At 33.6% G+C, this 19734-nt stretch overlaps 1 long non-coding RNA gene across 1 annotated transcript in view; it reads left to right on the forward strand.

Annotated features, from left to right (window-relative positions):
• Positions 1-266: 266 nt before the first annotated feature.
• The window catches only part of LOC136416445 (uncharacterized), a 63279-nt gene continuing 43811 nt past the window's right edge, over positions 267-19734 (forward strand). Inside the window, exon 1 of the long non-coding RNA XR_010752705.1 lies at positions 267-567. This is a non-coding gene — a long non-coding RNA (uncharacterized lncRNA). The remainder of the gene's footprint in view (positions 568-19734) is intronic.

The following is a 19734-nucleotide window of genomic DNA, read 5'->3' on the forward strand; positions in this document are numbered from 1 at the left end:
ACCAAAATTTCTTACACGCCAGTTTTGTATATCGGAGCTCCAGCCTTTCCTTATCTATTATTAGCTTTACACCAGAGTATAAGCCCATCATTAGGACATTGATACAATAGTTCCTTTGAAATTCTCTTGTTAATGAATCTTGTAAAATAAAAATATGTTTTATCAAAGGCCCCATCTCTTTTTTTTTTATTAGCTAAATATAAAGAACCTCCATTTTGCTAGTTTTCTTTAGAGATACTAATGACATTTTTTTTTTTAGATTTAAGACTAAGACATATCTCAGAGTGGAGGCTTCTAATTACTACTCACTTAAGCAGAAATGCAAGATCCTGTGGTAAACAGAAGTGTATCTTGCCTCACAGCACCCCTTATTGTTGTTGCTGACAATGGCTTGTTTAAGATCAAGAGTCTGGTATATATAGCAGATGAAAACTGTTGGGTTTTGTATTTGGAACTTCAAATACAGAGAATGATTCAAGCACTATGGGACTCTCAAAAATAAACCACAGCCAGAATATTATCTACTGGTGTTTGAAGATGTGACGAATGGAAATGTTGTTAAAACAGGTATTAAACCAGGGGGATATTAATTTAAGGGATGTGATAAATAGACATATTGCCAAATCCTTGATTTCAAAATCTGAATTGTTTGTTTTCATTTTAAAAAATTGAAAAAATGGTTTTAAAATTAGTAAGTTTTTCAGTTATTGATAAAATTTACAAATATTGACAGTTTTTAAAAAATAATTAAATGTTCAAAATTTTTGGAAACTACCAAAAATTAATAAGTTTTGAGAATTAAAAAAAAATTCCAAATAACAACATATTTATGAAATTTCAAAAATCAAGCAAACTTCAAAAATTGACATGATGTAAAAAATTAACTCAATATTTAAGAATTAACAAAATTTTCATAAATTTACATAATTTCAAAAGTTGGTATGTTAATTGTAATTCTAAAAACAAGGGAGGAAGAATAAGCATTGCCCCAAACCTATGAGCAATCCATGAAGAAACCATTAGCACCCTATCTGTTACTGTAAGTAAATAGAATGTTATTGTATATACAGGGTGTTAATGAAATAATTTTCGTAAATTTAACCAGTGATTAAGAACATCATTTTGAACAAAAAAGTTTCTTACAATAGGGGTCGAAAACCTAATATAGTAATAGTTAAAAAAAAAAAATGTTAAAGTTAGTAACCGAAAAGTTATGATAAGCTTTAAAATTTAAATAAAATGTGGAAAAATGTACTTGACACATGTTGGTTGTTTGACATATAAAAAACAACTTAAAATTATTCAACAATAACATTGCTAAGCAATTGAAAACTTAATTAATAACTTAAGCAGTAAAAAGAAACGTAATTGGCAATGCCGCACTGAACGTGACCGAGGAAGAGAAGTTTATTTTTGTTATGATTGTTTTTTATGGCAAAAAATGGTCAAAGACGCTTGGCGCCATGGACGTGTGGATCCCATTAGGGACCATCGAGAAGGGACAAGACAAAAACCACTCTTATTTTTCAAATTTGTCATAATGTCCTTCCATACTTTTAATATTTTAGTGTAATTTCGATTTCGCCAAATGCTCTTCTGTCGGTACACGCAACAGATCATCCAGAAAGTTAATTTAAACGAGTTTTAAGTGATTTTATTCCTACTTATTAACAGTACCTACGTGACAATGTATTCTGTACGCGAGTACCATAATATGCTTTTGATCTATGGAGAGGCGTTACAAAATTCTGAAGAAGCTAGGCGCACTTACGGTGATCGTTATCCAGAAAGAAAATTTCCAGCTAGATAAACGTTTGTGCAAGTTTCCCAAACGCTTCTGGATACAGGTAGCGTTATTCCTACGTATAAAGGACGAGGCCGACAGCGAGAAGTTGGTTCTGAAGCCGAAGAACAAATTATAAACTTTGTGAAAGAGGATTCAACAAGGAGTACTCGGAGTATTGCTCGCTATGTAGGTGTTTCTAATTGGAGTGTTTATAGAACGCTAAAGGAGCAATTACTTTATGTATTCCACGTACAGAGAGTTCAAGAACTTTTACCCACTGATTTTACATCGATACAACAATTTTGTGAATGGTTCATTGAACAACAAAGGAATCCAAATTTCTTGTCTACTATTTTATCAACGGACGAAGCGTCTTTCTCAAGGAATGGAATTTGGAATTTTCACAATTGTCATAACTCGGTAGATGAAAATCCTCATGCCATTTAGTGGTGTAAAATGTGTAACGTAACATGTTATGTCAATAAAAGATGACAACAATGATTTAAAGGTAAGTAGCTTTTCAAAATAATAAAATAAGAATCACACAATTTTTAAATTTCATAAATTTAGTGCATTTTGTTAATTATGTACTGTAAAACCTACCAGATCCAAAAAAACGTGTAAAAAAGCAGACCCACTTTATTGGGCTACTTAGGTAGATACGGAAATGAAAGTAAAAGTACAGTAGTGGCAAAAAGTAAAGCAACTTTTTTATTTTTATCATATGTTTTTAATCTAAATGAATTTGATATTCTAATTATTCTGATATTTATACCCTTGATATGTATTATTAATACATATAAAAATATTTTCAATAACCCCATAATAAAAAAATTTATTAAGGAAAATCACTTTTTGGTTGGCAAAAAGTAGAGCAACGGTAAAAAAATTATAATTATTAATTAATTATACGAATATTTCTTTGTCATAAGTTTGTTGTTCAATACTTAGTAAAGTATCCTTTGTTTTTTATTACTTGGAGGCAGCGATTTTTCATCGATTTGATAAGTTTACCAATAATAACGTTATCCATTTTCGCCCATTCTTCTTTGAGAGCACAGAAAAGTTCTTCATGATTCGAATATGATCTTCCTCTAATCTTGCGGTCTAAGATCTCCCATAAGTTTTCAATCGGATTTAAGTCCGGTGACTGGGATGGCCAACGCAAAAGATTAAATTTTTCTTCACGAAGCCAAGCTTGAACATATATTGAGGCGTGTTTTGGATCATTATCCTGTTGGAACCAGTGTTTTACTGGCATGTGATCATCAGAATATGGCACCAAATGATTCTCTAATATTTCTTTGTAAGAAAATCGATTCATCGTGCCTTCAATTTTGACTAAAGGACCCATCCCAAAACCCGAAAAACAAGCCCACACCATAACAGACCCGCCACCATGCTTTACCGTGGGAACAGTCTACTTTTTGTTCAATCTTTCATTTGCAGGCCGTCTTACGAATGTAACACCATCAGAGTTGAACATGTTAAACTTTGACTCGTCGCTCCAAATCACCCTTTTCCATTCATTTTCTGTCCAATAAACGTGTGCTTTAGTAAATTCTAACCTGGTCCGTCTATTTCTTTCTGACAACAAAGTTATAATAAGGCAACAAATACGTAAAATTGTATATTAACTTAAAACAAAATTTACCACAACTGTCTGCATTAGGACGGACCAGTTGGTTCTGGCACATCGAAAATTAAGATCCGAGCTCGCAGGCTCGCCATAAAACAAACAAATAAACAAAGGTTCGACACTTGGGGAACGATGCCCATTGCGTCTAAACAAAATTATATTGTCCACTGATTATCACACCTCCCTTTCCACAAGAGGAACCCTTTTTACGGAGAAATGGTTCTTGTTATTCCAAAGTTCACTAGAGCGATCAGGTCTCGCTACGAGTTGCAGTTCCGATGGTACTAGCCATCTGATCTTCGTTGCACTGATGAACTACTTTTGTCTCGGGTCCCAGGTACTTGGACGTTGTGATAGCAGTCCACGACCATTGTCATCAGAACTAGCATACTGTGAGCCGCGTGACATACACCATACAAACTGCTTACTTTTAATGGATACTATGTTCTATGAATCGGACTTACTGAAAAATGGTTTTATTTGATCAAAATGAAATTTCGAGATTTTTGAGTTTCGCTGTAGAGAGAGAGTTTTATTTTTATTATTTATTTGAACTATTTTGAATGGGCCTGAATATTCTTCCAATTTATCGGAATTGGCTTTTCTTCTTAAGAGTACCAACTGACCAGTATGATAAACGGGATAGTTACGCTTAGGTAGCTCCTTGTCTTCACGCATTTTGGTTTTTTTTCTTAACGTGTTTTGTTTTAACCGTATGCTTTCAATCTGTTGCTCTGCGATCTGCTTAGACTGTAAAGGATCGAGGATATTTGAATGAGGGAATAATACCTCTCTAGGAGATAGATCCAATGAAGCTTGTTTAGAGTTGTTATATGCATTGACAGCAACAAGCAACGCGTCGTTTAGTTTATTATTTGGATTTTCATTTAGATAACAGCGAATGGTGTCGGTAATCGTACCATGCAACCTCTCAATGATCCCAGCTGACTGGGAGTGTTCGACGGAGCACAAGTTCAAATTTATGTGGAACTTGCTGCAAAAATCTCTTAACTGGTTGTTCACAAACTCAGTTCCGTTATCGACATAAAGTTCTTTTGGAATTTGATAATGTTGTATAAACGTTTTTAATTTATTTACGATCGTTTTCGCGGTTTTATTCTTTAACAGATAAGCTTGGGCATATTTCGTTAAGTTATCAATAACGGTTAAGATAAAAGTTTTATTAATAATTAACAAGTCGAGGGAAATTTTGTCAAAAGGTCTGTAGGGTGACTCTACGATGTTGAGGGGGTATTTATTGTTGCGTCTATCTATTTTCGAGCGTTGGCATATTTCGCAATATTTTATGAACGTTGTGATGTCATTTATCATACCTTTCCAATAAAATAGTTTACGAATTTTATTATATGTTTCTTGGATACCTTTGTGATAATTAGAGTATTCCGTATGAACTGTTTCAATAATATTTCCTATTTCATCCTCAGTCGGGTATTTTACAATATTCAAGCATATGGTAAAAGTTGCGCATGGAAAGGCATATATTAAGATTTTGAGAATTTCCGAGTTTGAGATGTTTATGTAATATTGTTTACTAGTTAATTCTAAAGCTGCTAGATGTTCGAACATAATTTCTGGATTAGAATCGTCATATTTAATTAGTGTTAAGGTTTGATCATTTACTTGAGTGGAAAACGTATCATTACTTTTAGTCAACTTAAATTCATCAATTTTGAATTTATCCTTTACGGTTTGTAGATCGCGAATGGATATATTATCTTCGTCATCAAAAAATAATAGCAAATCTTTGTGCTTATGGAAAAACAGTTTATCATTTGAATATTTAATTTTTGTCAAGTCCAACTTGTCATTTGTTTCTATAAATTCTCGGTATGATTTTAGCCCAATTGTGTTAATTTTAATTCGGGACAACGCGTCCGCCACGTTATTGTCTTTCCCAGGAATAAATTTAATTTCAAAGTCGAATTCACTAAGTTTTATCCTCCATCGAGTGAGTTTAGAGTTCGGATCTTTCAAACTCATTAACCAAACAAGTGGTCTATGATCTGTATGGATGATAAATTTATTCCCGAACAGGTATGGTCGAAAAAAGGTTGTGGCATACACTATTGATAGCAACTCTTTCTCGATGGTAGCATATTTAACTTCAGACTCGTTCAGCGTTCGAGACGCAAAAGCAATTGGCCTGTCTTCTTGACTCAATACAGCTCCAATCGCGAAATTAGAAGCATCGGTGGCTAGGGTAAATTGTTTAGTAAAGTCGGGGTAGGCTAAGACATTGTCAGACGAAATAATAGTTTTACATTTTTCAAAGCAATTTTGACATTCGGAATTAAAGTCAAATATTGTATTATTTTTTAAAAGGGCCGTGAGGGGTTTCGTAATTTTAGCGAAATCAGGTACGAATTTTCGATAGTACCCAAACAACCCGAGAAATGATTTTAATTCTTTCTCGTTTCGAGGTTCTGGGAACTTGTTTATTGCTTTTAATTTCTCCGGGTCTGGTTTAATTCCTAGTTCGGTCAACACATGTCCTAGAAAATTAACTTCTTTTTGCAAGAAATAGCATTTACTCGGCTCTATTCTCAGATTTGATTTCTGGAGTCTATCAAATATTCGGGATATTTTTGCATAATGTTCTTGAAGCGAGTTACTGAAAATTAAAATATCGTCCATATATATTAGAGCTTCTTCATTAATTAAGCCTCGAAAAATGTAATTCATTACCCTTTGGAATGTAGACGGTGAATTCTTTAGCCCAAAGGGCATGCGCAAAAACTCAAAATGTCCAGTACTAGTGCTGAAGGCTGTTTTTTCTATATCTGTTTTTTCCATCTCTATCTGGTGGAAGCCAGAGGCTAGATCGATAACAGTAAAGTATTTTGCTTTTCCGAGTAAGTCAAAAATTTCGTCTATTCGAGGAATGGGAAACCTATCGGCTTTTGTGATTTTATTAAGCTCACGGTAATCTATTACTAGCCTCCATTTAGACTGAGCAGAATTATTTTGTTTTTTAGGGACAATCCACACGGGAGAATTCCACGGAGAAAAAGAAGGACAGATTATATTATTATCTAATAGATTTGAAATTTGCTTTTCAACTTCTCCTTTAAGTGATTGCGGGTATCGATAATTTCTAGTATAAATAGGTGGGTGATTTCCCGTTATAATTTTATGTTTTATCTCGTTCGTGAATGATAACTTTTCGTCATCAAGTAAGAAAATATCATGATATTTTAGACAAAGTTGTTCTATATGCTGTTTTTCTTCTGAATTTAAATGTTGTAAATTCAGAAGATTTTTTATTTTCCCTAGGCGGCAGAAATTACTTGAATTTCCATTATTTGCTGCACATGTTTTATTTACTACGATATTACTGAGAGGCTCTAAATTTATAGAAATGTCTTCGATTCGATGTTTGATATCCGTATTATTGAATGCTGTTGTAACAAATTTGCCGTCAGCGACATTAACTAGAGCATTGGGAATTTTAACGTTCCCGTTACAGATATTAGTTTCCTGACATAAATAATTTTTACCATTCCAGACGGTGTTTGTTTGTAAAACGACTATCGTTTGCGTTCCTGGTTCCAAGACTTGCTCCGATATAATCGTAGTCTTATGAATCAATTCGTCTGTATTTTGATCTTTAACCACAGCAGTGTCACCGGTTTTTAGGGTCGCAAGAGAGATTCTCCGAGTAGCGGTTATGAGAAGATGTTTGGAAAAATCAATTTGACAGTTATGCGCTTTTAAAAAGTCTAAGCCTAGAATTCCATCGAAACAGGACTTAAAGTCGAGAACATAAAATTTATGGAGCTTATCTAGTAATTTTAAATGAATACTTTTGGTCGCCCTGATATTTTTCCCTTCGATACCGGAAACATTCATATTTTCGTCACGAAGCACTTTTAAGTTTTGAATTTTATTAGGTTTAATGGTTGAAATAGAAGCTCCGGAGTCCACCAGAAATTTCAAATTAATGTTTTTTACTTGCAGAAATAACAGTTCAGATTCAGTCAGGGTTAAATTTCTAATTCGCTCATATCGTTGACAAAGTGAGATGGGTCTAGGTTCTGACTTCCCGAGGCCGCTACACAAAAATTTTCGTCAAGTATTTCGCACTCCAAAATTTGATCAGCGGATTCATGTTTCAGTTGGTTATTAATAACAAACTGATCTGTACAGGTTTTAATTGCACTTGAAGTTTCTTCAGTTTTTATTGAGGCTCGTTTAGCGTAGCAAGATTCCACACTATGCCCGAGTTTATTACAAAAAGAACATTTTTTAATAACAAGCTTAATTGGAGGTTTACTTGAAGAGGTTTGAGGATGTTGCGGGGTGGGATTTAATGACAAAGTTTGTGGATTAGAATTAGTAAAACGAGAAGTGCTTTGTTTAAGCATGAATTGTTGATTTTCAAAATCATTTATTAAATTTATTAATTCTACAATAGACGCGGGTTTTTGTAAACGAATGGTGGTGCAAAGAGGATCTTTTAGACCATTTGTAAGGGTTAAAAGGGCGGATTTTTCATGATATTCACGTAAAACATTCCGAGCAGATGCATTGTATCCAATATCATATTTAATAATTTTTTGGATCCGCAACAGATGGTTTTCGACACGCTGAACAAATTGTAATGGCTTCTCATTTATAAGTTGTTTCAAATGGGTCATTTCATAGGCTAAACAATGAATATCATGCGACTCGCCAAATTTCTTTATCAATTCATTTTTTATGGTGTGCCAATCATTTAGTTCCAATGACGCTACGTGATCCAAAGCGGGACCTTCTAATTTTGCTTTTATAATAAATTGGAAAATATTCAGTTCTTGAGGATCAAAACGGCTGTAAGCGAAATCACTAACATCTATGAAATTATGCAATTGTGTTTTCGTACCATCAAATTTTTGTATTAATTTAAATGCTTTGTCATAGGAAAAATAATTATTGGCTGAAGGTTGGCCTTGAGTAGGACTTTGCGTCATTTTGATAAAATAAAACTGGGTGATCGCTAACTTTTAACTTAACGTGAAGTAATAAATAGAGGAAAAAAGGAAGAATTCAAAAAAAAATATATATATATATATATAAAAAATAAAAAATAAAATAAATAAATAGCTTTAGGTAGCAGTTTATAAGGTGTAGTCAACGGCTTACCTTAGACTACTAGTAGTGGGGTGGGTCCACAGGTGATTCCAATAATCAGGAGAGTTGACCGTGAGGGCCTGGTTTGGGAACTCAGGTTTCTGGCGTTCTTCCAGATGAGTTTCCTCGGTGAGAACCAAAGGGTTTCGAAGTAACAGCTAATGGTGGTTTTTGTTTTTCCGTCAAGTCGCCTCCAGAGAGTTTCACAATACCGAGATTAATGCGAAAATGCAAAAGATTAACAATGTTATCTTCTCGGAATCCTACACGACTGCGCCAGTTATAATAAGGCAACAAATACGTAAAATTGTATATTAACTTAAAACAAAATTTACCACAACTGTCTGCATTAGGACGGACCAGTTGGTTCTGGCACATCGAAAATTAAGATCCGAGCTCGCAGGCTCGCCATAAAACAAACAAATAAACAAAGGTTCGACACTTGGGGAACGATGCCCATTGCGTCTAAACAAAATTATATTGTCCACTGATTATCACAACAATGGTTTTTTGGCTGGTCTTCTGGCAAATAATCCAGCATCTTGTAATCTCTTTCGTACAGTTCTTGAAGTTATTTCGATTCCCAGTTCCTTGGAGATAGAGGCTTTTATTTCCCGCGAAGATGCAAACGGATTTTGTTTAGAACATTTTACAATTTGTTTGTCTTGAAAGTTAGTAGTTTTTTTTGATCGACCTGATTTATGATTGGCTTCCACGTTCCCAAATTTTACAAATCGCTGTAATACTCTGGTGACTATGCTCTTATATAAGTCGAAACGTCTTGCAATGGCAACTTTCTTTTCTCCATTTTTCCATGCTCGTCCAACTTTCCCTTTTAATTCGTTTAAATCGCATTTTCAGGGATTAGGAAATTATAAAATTTTAATAACACAGCCCAAAAGCCCGATTGAATACTAGAAAAGAATATGTTGCTCTACTTTATATTAGGTCAAAGGTATTTTTTACTTCCAAAAATGTTGATAAGAATATAATGCAAAATATTTTCGTGTAAATCAATAATAAATAACATTGCAATAAATATAGGAATATTTAAAACTTTGGGTTTATTCGTATCGAAAAATAATAATGAATTTAAAAAAGTTGCTCTACATTTTGCCACTACTGTAGGTAGGTGTGAAAATGAAATAAATACGAGGCGACGTTGCTTATTCTTACAAAATGTTTTTTTGATTTTCCGGGGAAATGGTTGTATTTATGACCGCTATTGTAAGGAACTTTTTTGTTCAAAATGATGTTCTTAATCACTGGTTAAATTTACGAAAGTTATTTCACTAACACCCTGTATAAGGTGTTTCTTAACAGCCCCTTAGACACTTATCGATTTATTACATCTGATCTATTAAATCGGCATTTATTTTCATTCTGTTGTAACAGGTTATTATGTCTAGTAATTTCTTGTTAGGAGTTTCTGAGGCGATTGAATTATCATGGTGCATTATGGAAATTAGTATAACAGCTTTTCGGTTTTTTTTTTGGGACGATACGATACCAGAATAAGATCTTCAAATCCAAATAGTGAGGTACATTCTTCTTGGCCCTTTTCTTTTGCCAAAAATTGGCAACGGGTATTTCGCGTTTGTTCTTTCGCATAGTTTCAATGTAAATTAATTGCTTTTCACCGAATAACTTTTTGACTAATGATAGACTGCTAAATCAATTATCAGCAGTTATCTTACGGTTTGTTCTTTCTACAGGATGCACCAATCGAAGAACAATATTTTCTACACAGTTATTTTGTTTGCATGAACCGTCTCACATAATGCGCGAGGTTAAAAGTATGCTGCGCTTTCGCCTTTACCAACGTAAACATCTTGAGCCTATATTTTTCTGCTTTAGTTGGTATATAGGGTTGTCTACTAAACGTGTGTCGGACGATTACGGCCTTATTTATGTCTTTAACGAAAATTGTTATTACAAATATTTAGGTACATTTTAAAAATATTCTCATTTATAAAAGGTATGTCAAAAATAAATACAATACAAACTTATATTTTTTTTAATGAAAAACCATAATTATTATTGCATTTTTGGATTCTACGTTCAATTTTATTACAAGTTTGTTGATGCGTTGGTATTCTTGGAATTACTAGTTTTCAAGATAACTGCAGTTGAATGCTGAATGTGACAGTTGCAGATGTCTGCAAAATTGCAAATTATTAACAAAGGAAAGGTATTTTAGAACTCTTTTTTTGCCACGATACAGTAGACAGTCCATATTTTAATATGTTACCAAGCTTTTATTAATAATTTCTACAAGGAGTTCATAAAAATAAAGTTAACTTTAACATCAATAAATGGTCAAAACTTAAAAATTTTAAATGGAACCCTACTATTATTTTGATGGTTTATGAAACTATGTCGAAAAAGAACCTCTGTTTACATTGAATTACCTATGCTAAAGTTACGTGGTTTTTGTGTAATTTTGTTTTTCGGGTTTATGCATGGATAGTACATCCGTAATTCTAATTTATAATGCGAATATGATGGACGTTTTTGTGGTAACAGGCAAATACACATAATACATTTGGTAGCATTAAGAAAGTAACAGAATTAAATGTTTCTTTTATTCTTTCCTGCATGTTAGCTACTGCAGTTGGTGGTGTACTACGAAAATATTACGTAATAAGGCGCGTGGATTACAAATGTAGTTCGGACGTCTTTAGTGATCTCTCAATCTAGCAAACGTACCTGCTACTATCTTTTTTTTGTTTTTTTTTACAGAAGAAACATTTTCAAAAGACATCCAGCCTGTTGTTCTGGTGACTGGATAGTGTGGGATTCGCCTACAGCGTCTACCCACTAAAAAACCTAGAGTCTACGTATTCTTCGCCGACCCAGAACTGTCCCATGGGATAAAACGTCGATAACGGCGGAGGTTTCGGTGTATTACGATTAATTTCCCAATGAAATAGCTTGTAAAAAATGGATTTTCACGGAGAGAAAACGAAAAAAACGATTCCATTTTACTTTCTCATGATTATTTTTTGCAAGTTCTATCCATCAACGCCAAGGCATTTTTTCATTGACGATCGGGTTACAGCATTCACCTCATGTAATCTCTACTTTTCACTTGATTCACCGATGTTTTAGCCCCCACAGTTGTTTTTTCCAGTTTGCTCCATTTTTCAGAAGGAATCTTGACGCCACTAAAAGGTTTTGATTCTTCTATTCTAGAGTCCGGTTAGGTTCCCCCAGGATGTTGGAAAAATCCATTGATAAATCTTCAAATTTAGTCGTCATTGAGGCCACCTCGACCCCTTCAAGAAACTAACAACTTTAGTCTCTTTCTTGCTTGCTAGCTTTCCAGCCTTCATAGTCAGTGAATAATTTCCGTCCACCATTTCATCTAGAAAACACGAGATATCCTCGAAAAACAGAGCTTTCACCACGAATTTTGAGAAGGACCCAACGAATCAGGGACCCTTAACTCTTCTGTTCAGATGCGGCTATCGTCGTCTAACTGAGGAATCCCCACACCGGTTCCTCGCTTGGTTTCTAGATTACAGCCCGTTTGCGTTTGACGCCAATCGTACGATGCCTGGATTAATGTCAAAAAGAATTCGCAAATGAAACCCTTTTATTTGAACAATTTGGATACAGATATTTCTATGGTGAAATTTTGAATTTAGTTCATTCTTGAAACTATTGTTTTATTCTTAAAAAAGAGCGGAAGGTATTTTCCCTTTTTGTCTTTGGGATCTATGCTTTTTCCGAGTACTCTTAAAGGACTATGCTGCAAGTATGGGAAGCGCGTTCCATCCTCTCTTTTTTTTTACCATTTCGGAAATGGTGCTGCATTTATCCCATTTAACTTTAGATTAGAGCTTTGCTTCGATTAAGATTCCGGAATTAGCGCGTTCACGCACGTTTGGAACTCGCTTCTGTTAGTTTCGAAAACGGTGCAGTGGAAAATGCAATGTTCCTCAGTATCTTTGGCTCTGTATGTACCGTATTCCGGCTCCGTTTTTCCTATGCGGCACGCGAAAGGTCTAAAACTTTCGTGCCTGCTTAGTGCCTGAGTTAAGTAATAATTCAGGCGGTTGTGTTTACGACCCTTTTCTTTCAGGTTCGTCCAGTGTTCCTGCCATTTTTGAATGGTTTCTTTTCTGGCGACTTTTCTATCCGCCTCTTGACCCTTGGAAGGACGCTGAATTGCGTTCTTTCTTCTATTAGGACCTGCTCCCATCTAACTTCATACTAAATAAGAGATGGGTATATTATTGACAGCTACTCGAGCCGATGGCTCATAACACAAAAGATTTTTCAAATGGCCGCCCTAAGAAAATGCCTTTACTACAATTGTAATCCATGTGCCTATTGGAGGGTTAAAAATTCAATTTTGCCTTGTAAAAACAATTTCATTTTCATTTACCATCCCTATCATTCAATATCTGACTTGAGAACATTTTCGCTGGTCACCCACTTGAAAACTACTTAAAACTTCATTTTGCTTTCTAAAAATCACTGCAGTGAAACCTTCCATAACCGGACACTTATGGTTCTGTCTTTCATGTCCGTTTATTGCAGGTGTCCGCCTAATATAGGGTATAATAAAAATGACATCACAAAGTATGTTTTATTTAAACTAAAACATGTATATTTAAAAGTACAGAAAACTTAAAAATATAAAAACGTATACTAATATATAAATATAAAAAATATATAAAATATGTAAATACAACATAGGTATTATGTAGGAACAAAGGGCTCTGCCGTAAAAAGCACTTATTTATGTATTTATAAAATCTAACATGCTAGATTGACACATCTTTGACATTTTTTCTTTCAAATAGCATGATTGAAAATAATCTTCTAAATTTTTAAAATGCTGGAATGCGATGTAGTCTTCATTAGCAAAATTTTTTAAACCTTCAACTACTTTTAAAGCCTCACTGTAAGAAGTAATTTTGTGTCTGTTTTCAAAAATGTTTTCATCATCGGATGCGCTCTCTTCTTCTACAACTCCTCCACCCAAGTTCTCAATGGCATCGGTAATGTCAAAGTGTATTTCCTCCGTCGCTGTATTGTCATCGAGTTCAACAAAATTATCAAAATTTTCAGATGTTAGGTTCATAACTTTAAAGTACTTTTCTATATCAGCTATTGTGGAAAATGGAATATCATCTTATGGATCGCATTACATCAATGTAGCGTTATCATTTTTATGAAAAACAATTTTGTATTGTTGTTGGGGCAGCTTTATTCCAAGCTCTCTTAATAAAATAAAGAGCTTCTAACACATTGACAGATTTTGCTAGCTGCAATACGGTTTCTACTTGATCCATCTTTGATAAAATATGTTTTATAATTAATCCGCAATAATAGAATTTAAAATTTTGAATGATGCCTTGGCCTAGGGATTGACATACCGATGTTGTATTCGACGGCAAAAAGATAAGTTTTATGTTTTGTACTTTAACTTCACGAGGGTGAGATGCTGCGTTGTTTAAGAATAACAGTATTTTTCGTTTCTGTCTGACCATTTTTCTGTCAAATTGTAACAACCATTCATTCATAATATCTTGCGTCATCCATTTACTTATTATTAATTTATTTATTATTAATTTAAAATTATTATTATTAAAAACAAAGACAGTCAGTAACTTGGTAACCAATTATGACCTTGACAAATTCAGTGCTACTTGATTTTTTCATTAAATATTTAAATATTTTAATTTTTATTGTAAAATAGTTCAGAAGACCCTTGTGTTGCATCTCGCCGAAACGGAAATCTTTCGTGTTTTTCAAAAATGCGAAAATCCAATATGGCGTCCATAAGAAAATCGAAAGTTAGTATTATTTTCACGTAAACTAGTAGGCCTAGGATATTTTTGACCTTTCCATATTGAAGACACTGACGGAAAATATAGAACACCCAAATTTCAAAATGATTGTATGAAAAATAAATAAGTTATAGACAAAAGAAAATCGACTTTTTTGGTATTTCTTTGATATCTTAGTAATTACATAAGATATTTCAATTTTGCTTTCAGCTTTTTGCAGAGCATAAAAATACGAAACTTTTTCTCCATTTAACCAACCTTGTATCTTTAACCGTTTCGAAAATCCCCATAGAATGCGTCGTAAAAGTGACCACCCTGTATACACATTATTCCCTGTAGCCCTTCATGGTCGGGAACACCCACATGTTGTACTTTGGCCATGGGGCGGCTCCGCTACAATTGTAAAAAAGCCATCCAACAACCCAGTTGAACTCGATAGATTTTTTCAATATTGATTCAATGCATCAGTATTAAAACAAAAAATAGGGAATTCACTGAACTATAATTCAGGTAATTCGCTATGAAACATTATATGTTTCATTAATAAAATATCAAGTCCGGTTAACGGAGGTTTCTGTATTTTTTGGTACCAAAAACAGTGTCCGCGTCCATTTATTAGTGTCTGGTTATGGGAGTTTATTCTACATGTAAAAAAGTACCTAGGAGCTTTGTTTTCTGAAACGTGTTCTCTTAAGGGAGTTGTCCGCTTAACGGAGGTGTTCATAACGAGAGGTTTCATTGTATATGTATGTGTAGTTACATTCTCAGGCAAATGCAACGTAATCAAATTTATATTTAATTCCAAGATTCATTTCAAGCAGCAGTTCCCATAAAACTTAATTTGTATTTCTTTAGAAACCCACGTTTTATCTTGAGTGTGATCAGTGTGAAGATAATTCAGATGTTTAACACTAAACCTACCAGTATCGGTCAATTTGACCGTTTTCAAACTTTGGTATCATTTACGTGTGTATGTTTAAACGTGATCGTATCGCTACTAAACTACATAACTTTTTTTTAAATATGTGTACAAAGTATTTTTTAGGATTTACTTCCATTTTTTTTTCGATTTCTTATGAAATTTTTGTAGTTTGCCTTACCTACCGCGGTTGGTCAATTTGACCGGTGAAGGAAATGTTAACAAAATTACATAGATCTGTGCATATGTGCATTCAATGCAATTTCCCCATTTTTTGGAATAACCGCCGCTGGCGATGCTGGTATATGGTCTAAAACATTCCTGGTGAATCCCCGGTGTATGAAAATAAAATAGTCCCGTATTTCGATTTGTTCAATTCCCCCGATGTAGGCTGTAAAACGGTACCAGTGAATCCCCAGTGAACTAATTTATAAAATTAATGCGATATCAAGATCAAATGGTCATTGAAAAGAATAGACAGCAGTACTAAGCGTGTCAAAATTATAAAGTACTTAGAAAAAATAATAGACATAGAAGAAGAGTGTTCAGTGTGTGATGAACAAGAAATTTCTGAAACTGAAAAAAACTTGGAATCAGATAACGAGCTACTTGCAAGTGAATCAAAGTCAGACAGTGATAATGAAGAGGAGGATATTATCAATCAGCATTCGGGGCGAAAAAGGAAGAGATGTTTTTTGATATCTGATAGTGAGATCGATGTAAAGGACCGAGGCATTGAAACAACAGTGGATGGCACAATTTGGGAAAAAATAGACGGAAGTTCCAAACCTGGTAGGATATTAATTTGTAATATATTTAGGGATAAGTCAGGTCCAACAGGATATTCTAAACGACATATAATGAAAGGGTAAACAAAGACGGCATTTTCTCTTATCATTGATCACCGTGTAATAAATCATATTATAAAATGTACAGAAGAAGAAGCATCTAGGGTTTTGGGAACCAAGTAAGAACTAAGTACTGCAAAATTAGATGCATTTATTGCTTTGCTATATACTCGCGGCGTATATGAGGCAAAAAATTTAGATGTCTCATATTTGTGGAATAAAAATTAGGAACCCGCTTTTTTTCAAAAACAATGAGCCGAAATGATTTTACTGAAATTTTGAGATTTATACGATTTGATAAAAAGAGCAAAAGAAGTCAGTGTTTGCAAACCAATAAGTTTGCTATGATGTGTACAATATGGGACCAATATATTGATAATTCACAAAATTGTTATAAACCTGGTCCATACATTACTGTTGATGAACAGTTGCTTCCGTCAAAGTCAAAGTGTAGATTTATCCAGTATATGCCTAGCAAACTAGACAAATTTGGGATAAAATTCTGGTTGGCATGTGAGGTTAATAGCAAATATATAATAAATGGTTTTCCTTATTTGGGAAAGGATAAAAGCAGAAAACCTTCGATTCCGCTTGGGGAATTCGTTGTTCTAAAACTGATGGAACCATTCACGGAATACGGGAGGAACGTAACGACAGATAACTTTTTTACAAATAGTATATCACTGGCTAAAAAGTTACTTGCAAAAAAGATTACAATTTTTGGAACAGTCTGTGGAAATAAGACATATTTACCAAGGTTGACTAAAGAACGAAAAGATAAAATGAGTCGATTTTCAAGCAAATTATATAAATCCAATGATGTTACTCTTACCTTGTATAAAAGCAAACAAAAAAAAGTTCTTGTACTAATTTCCATACATAAATCAATAGAAATTGGAAAAAGTAAAAAACAAATACCGGAAACCATAAGATTTTATAATGATACAAAATTTGGTGTAAATGTGGCAGATCAGATGACAAAGAAATACAGTGTGAAGTCGAAAAGTTGGAGGTGGCCCCTTCAGGTATTTTTCACTATTTTAGATCTAGCTGGAATAAATGTCTGGGTTTTGTACAAAGAAACAACAGGTGAAAACATTTCGAGACAGAAATTTTTGTTCGAATTAGCTTTAGAGCTCGGAGCTGCCTATAAGAACCTATGTGAAGAAAAATTAATACCAAAACCGTCTACAAGTTCAGATTCGTCAGTACGAAAAATTTGTCAAATAAAACTTTTTAAAGATTACAAAACTTCGAAAATCTGTTCGAAATGCAAAAAATATGTGTGTAGAAAATGTGAATTTCGGAATCAAATAATTTGTAAAAAATGCAGTGAAGTCGAATCAGTAATATACATTTGTATACTATATATAAATAATTAAAATTTAATTTTGTTTTTTTATAAATAATTTCATACGTATATGCATAATATAATATTATTTTTTGTATTTATGTATAGGAAAAATTATGTTTTAGTTTTTTAAATTTATAAATAAAAATTTCAATAAAGTTCATAATTTTACATACCTTCAGTAATAAATCAACCATTCTCTGCGTTAAATACTAAAATCGATAACTTCTTTAAATACCGGTTAATTTGACCGAGCGTTGTAGGAATAAGCATATACAGGGTGTCCCGAAAATTAATGTCAAAAATGGTATCACGAGATTATTTGGGTCAAAACATTAAGATTTAGGTCAAAACTTATTTGAAAAAAGTTTCTCGTTTAGATGCTATTGGCGGTTCTTGGCAAACTTAAAGCTAAGCTTAAAAGAAACAACTCAAAAGAAACGTCAAAAAATTTTGATTAATTTTTATGACATTTTCCATAAGTGACGTCAACGTTTACATCGACGTTGTATCATTGTGTATTCAGAGGTTCAAGTGTAAAATCTAAAAGTTTCGGTCTGCAAGACATATTGGTGTCTTGACCTTAAACAAGCCATTGTCGGCAAAGACGAGAAAGAGTGCTTTGAAACTCCACATATGTATATCCCTTCAATTTCGACGTTTGATATACCGTAAATCGTTAAAATCAACTGAATTCCGGCTTTGGGTGCGCGATGACACAATATTTTGAATTAAGTAAGTATGTCGGTAAAATTTTAAAAATTAAAGACAATTTTTAAATACAAATTTATTTCTAAAAGAAGTTGATTGAATCAAATTTGTAGCTTTCTATAGAGTTATTGAATAAAGCCAAAAGTACTGTGATAAATAAAATACAATTTATAGTTACATCAGAAGTTCAATTGGGATTAAGGGTTACATTGTATATGAGAATATACGAGAATAGTCTCAGAAATACCCGACCTAATGTTTAAAGAAAGAAAAATTTTGGAAAATATTACATTCTCAACATAGTCTCCTTTGAGATTGACATACTTTTTCAGTGATGTTCTATGGTTTCTATATCCTGTTTATAGTAAGAAACTTCGAATGTTTCAAAATAGGCATCGACCTAAGGCTCCATCTCTTCATTATTGGCAAATTTCTTTGCACCAAACCATTTTTTCAAGTTTGAAAATAGAAAATAATCTGAGGGGGTTAAATCTGGCGAGTAGGGTGGGCGAGGAAAAAGTTTGAAACCAAGTTGATTGATTTTGACCATCGCGGTGATGGAAGTGTGGTGCGATGTCTTGATAAAACAAGATTTTCTTTTTCTTCAAATGCAGTTGCTTTTTCCTAATTTTTTCGCTCAAACGCTGCAATAAATTTGTATAATGTTCCGTTTATTGTTTTTCTTATGGAGAAATAGTCAATAAAAATTATCCTATGTGCATCCCAAAAAATTGACGTTACCGCTTTTCCCGCTGATGGAATAGTTTTCGCCTTCTTTGGAGCCGATTCTCAGATTGGAGTTAATTGTTTGATTGTTTTCTCATCTCAGGTGTAAAATGATGGACCCATATTTCATCCATGGTTATGAATCGATACAAAAACTCGGCTTTATTGTTGTGAAATTTTGCCAAATACTCCCTTAAACATCCTCACGGCGCTGTTTTTGTTCAATTGTAAGCAATTGCAGCACCTATCTTGCGTACAGCTTTCTCATATCCAATTGTTCGGCTAAAATACGATGTACAGTCTTTTTTGAAATGTCTATTATGTCTTCTAATTCGCGCAATTTTAGCCGACAGCCTTCCACTACAGTTTTGTAGATTTTTACCACAAGTTTTGGAGTGGTTACCTCATTGAATCAACCACTGTGGAGATCGTATGACCGCGTTTAAACTCTGTCATCTTATATTTTACAGTTGTTAATGAAGGTCCAGATTTTCTCAGAGTAGAATTTAACTTCGCTTTGATGTTGGATTGACTAAAACCTTTTAAATGAAAGTATTAAAGCACGTATCGATGACAAATTTTTTTCTTGTTCACAAAATCTTTAAAAGCGTTCCCTAAAAACAGTTCCAAAACAAACATAAATTAATGTAGCACCCTCAAATTTTAGACATAAGCTTTTTAAAGTCAGTTCTTTCTAATATAAGCTAATTTTTAACAAAAAAATCGCCATCTAGATGTCAGGTCGGCTACTTCTGGAACTATCCTCGTAACTGCTCTCAATATTTTGTTTGTTGTTTTTTACGAGGTTTGTATATAATTT

This window comes from Euwallacea similis, chromosome 23 (assembly GCF_039881205.1).
Source record: "Euwallacea similis isolate ESF13 chromosome 23, ESF131.1, whole genome shotgun sequence".
Taxonomy (NCBI): Eukaryota; Metazoa; Arthropoda; class Insecta; order Coleoptera; family Curculionidae; genus Euwallacea; species Euwallacea similis.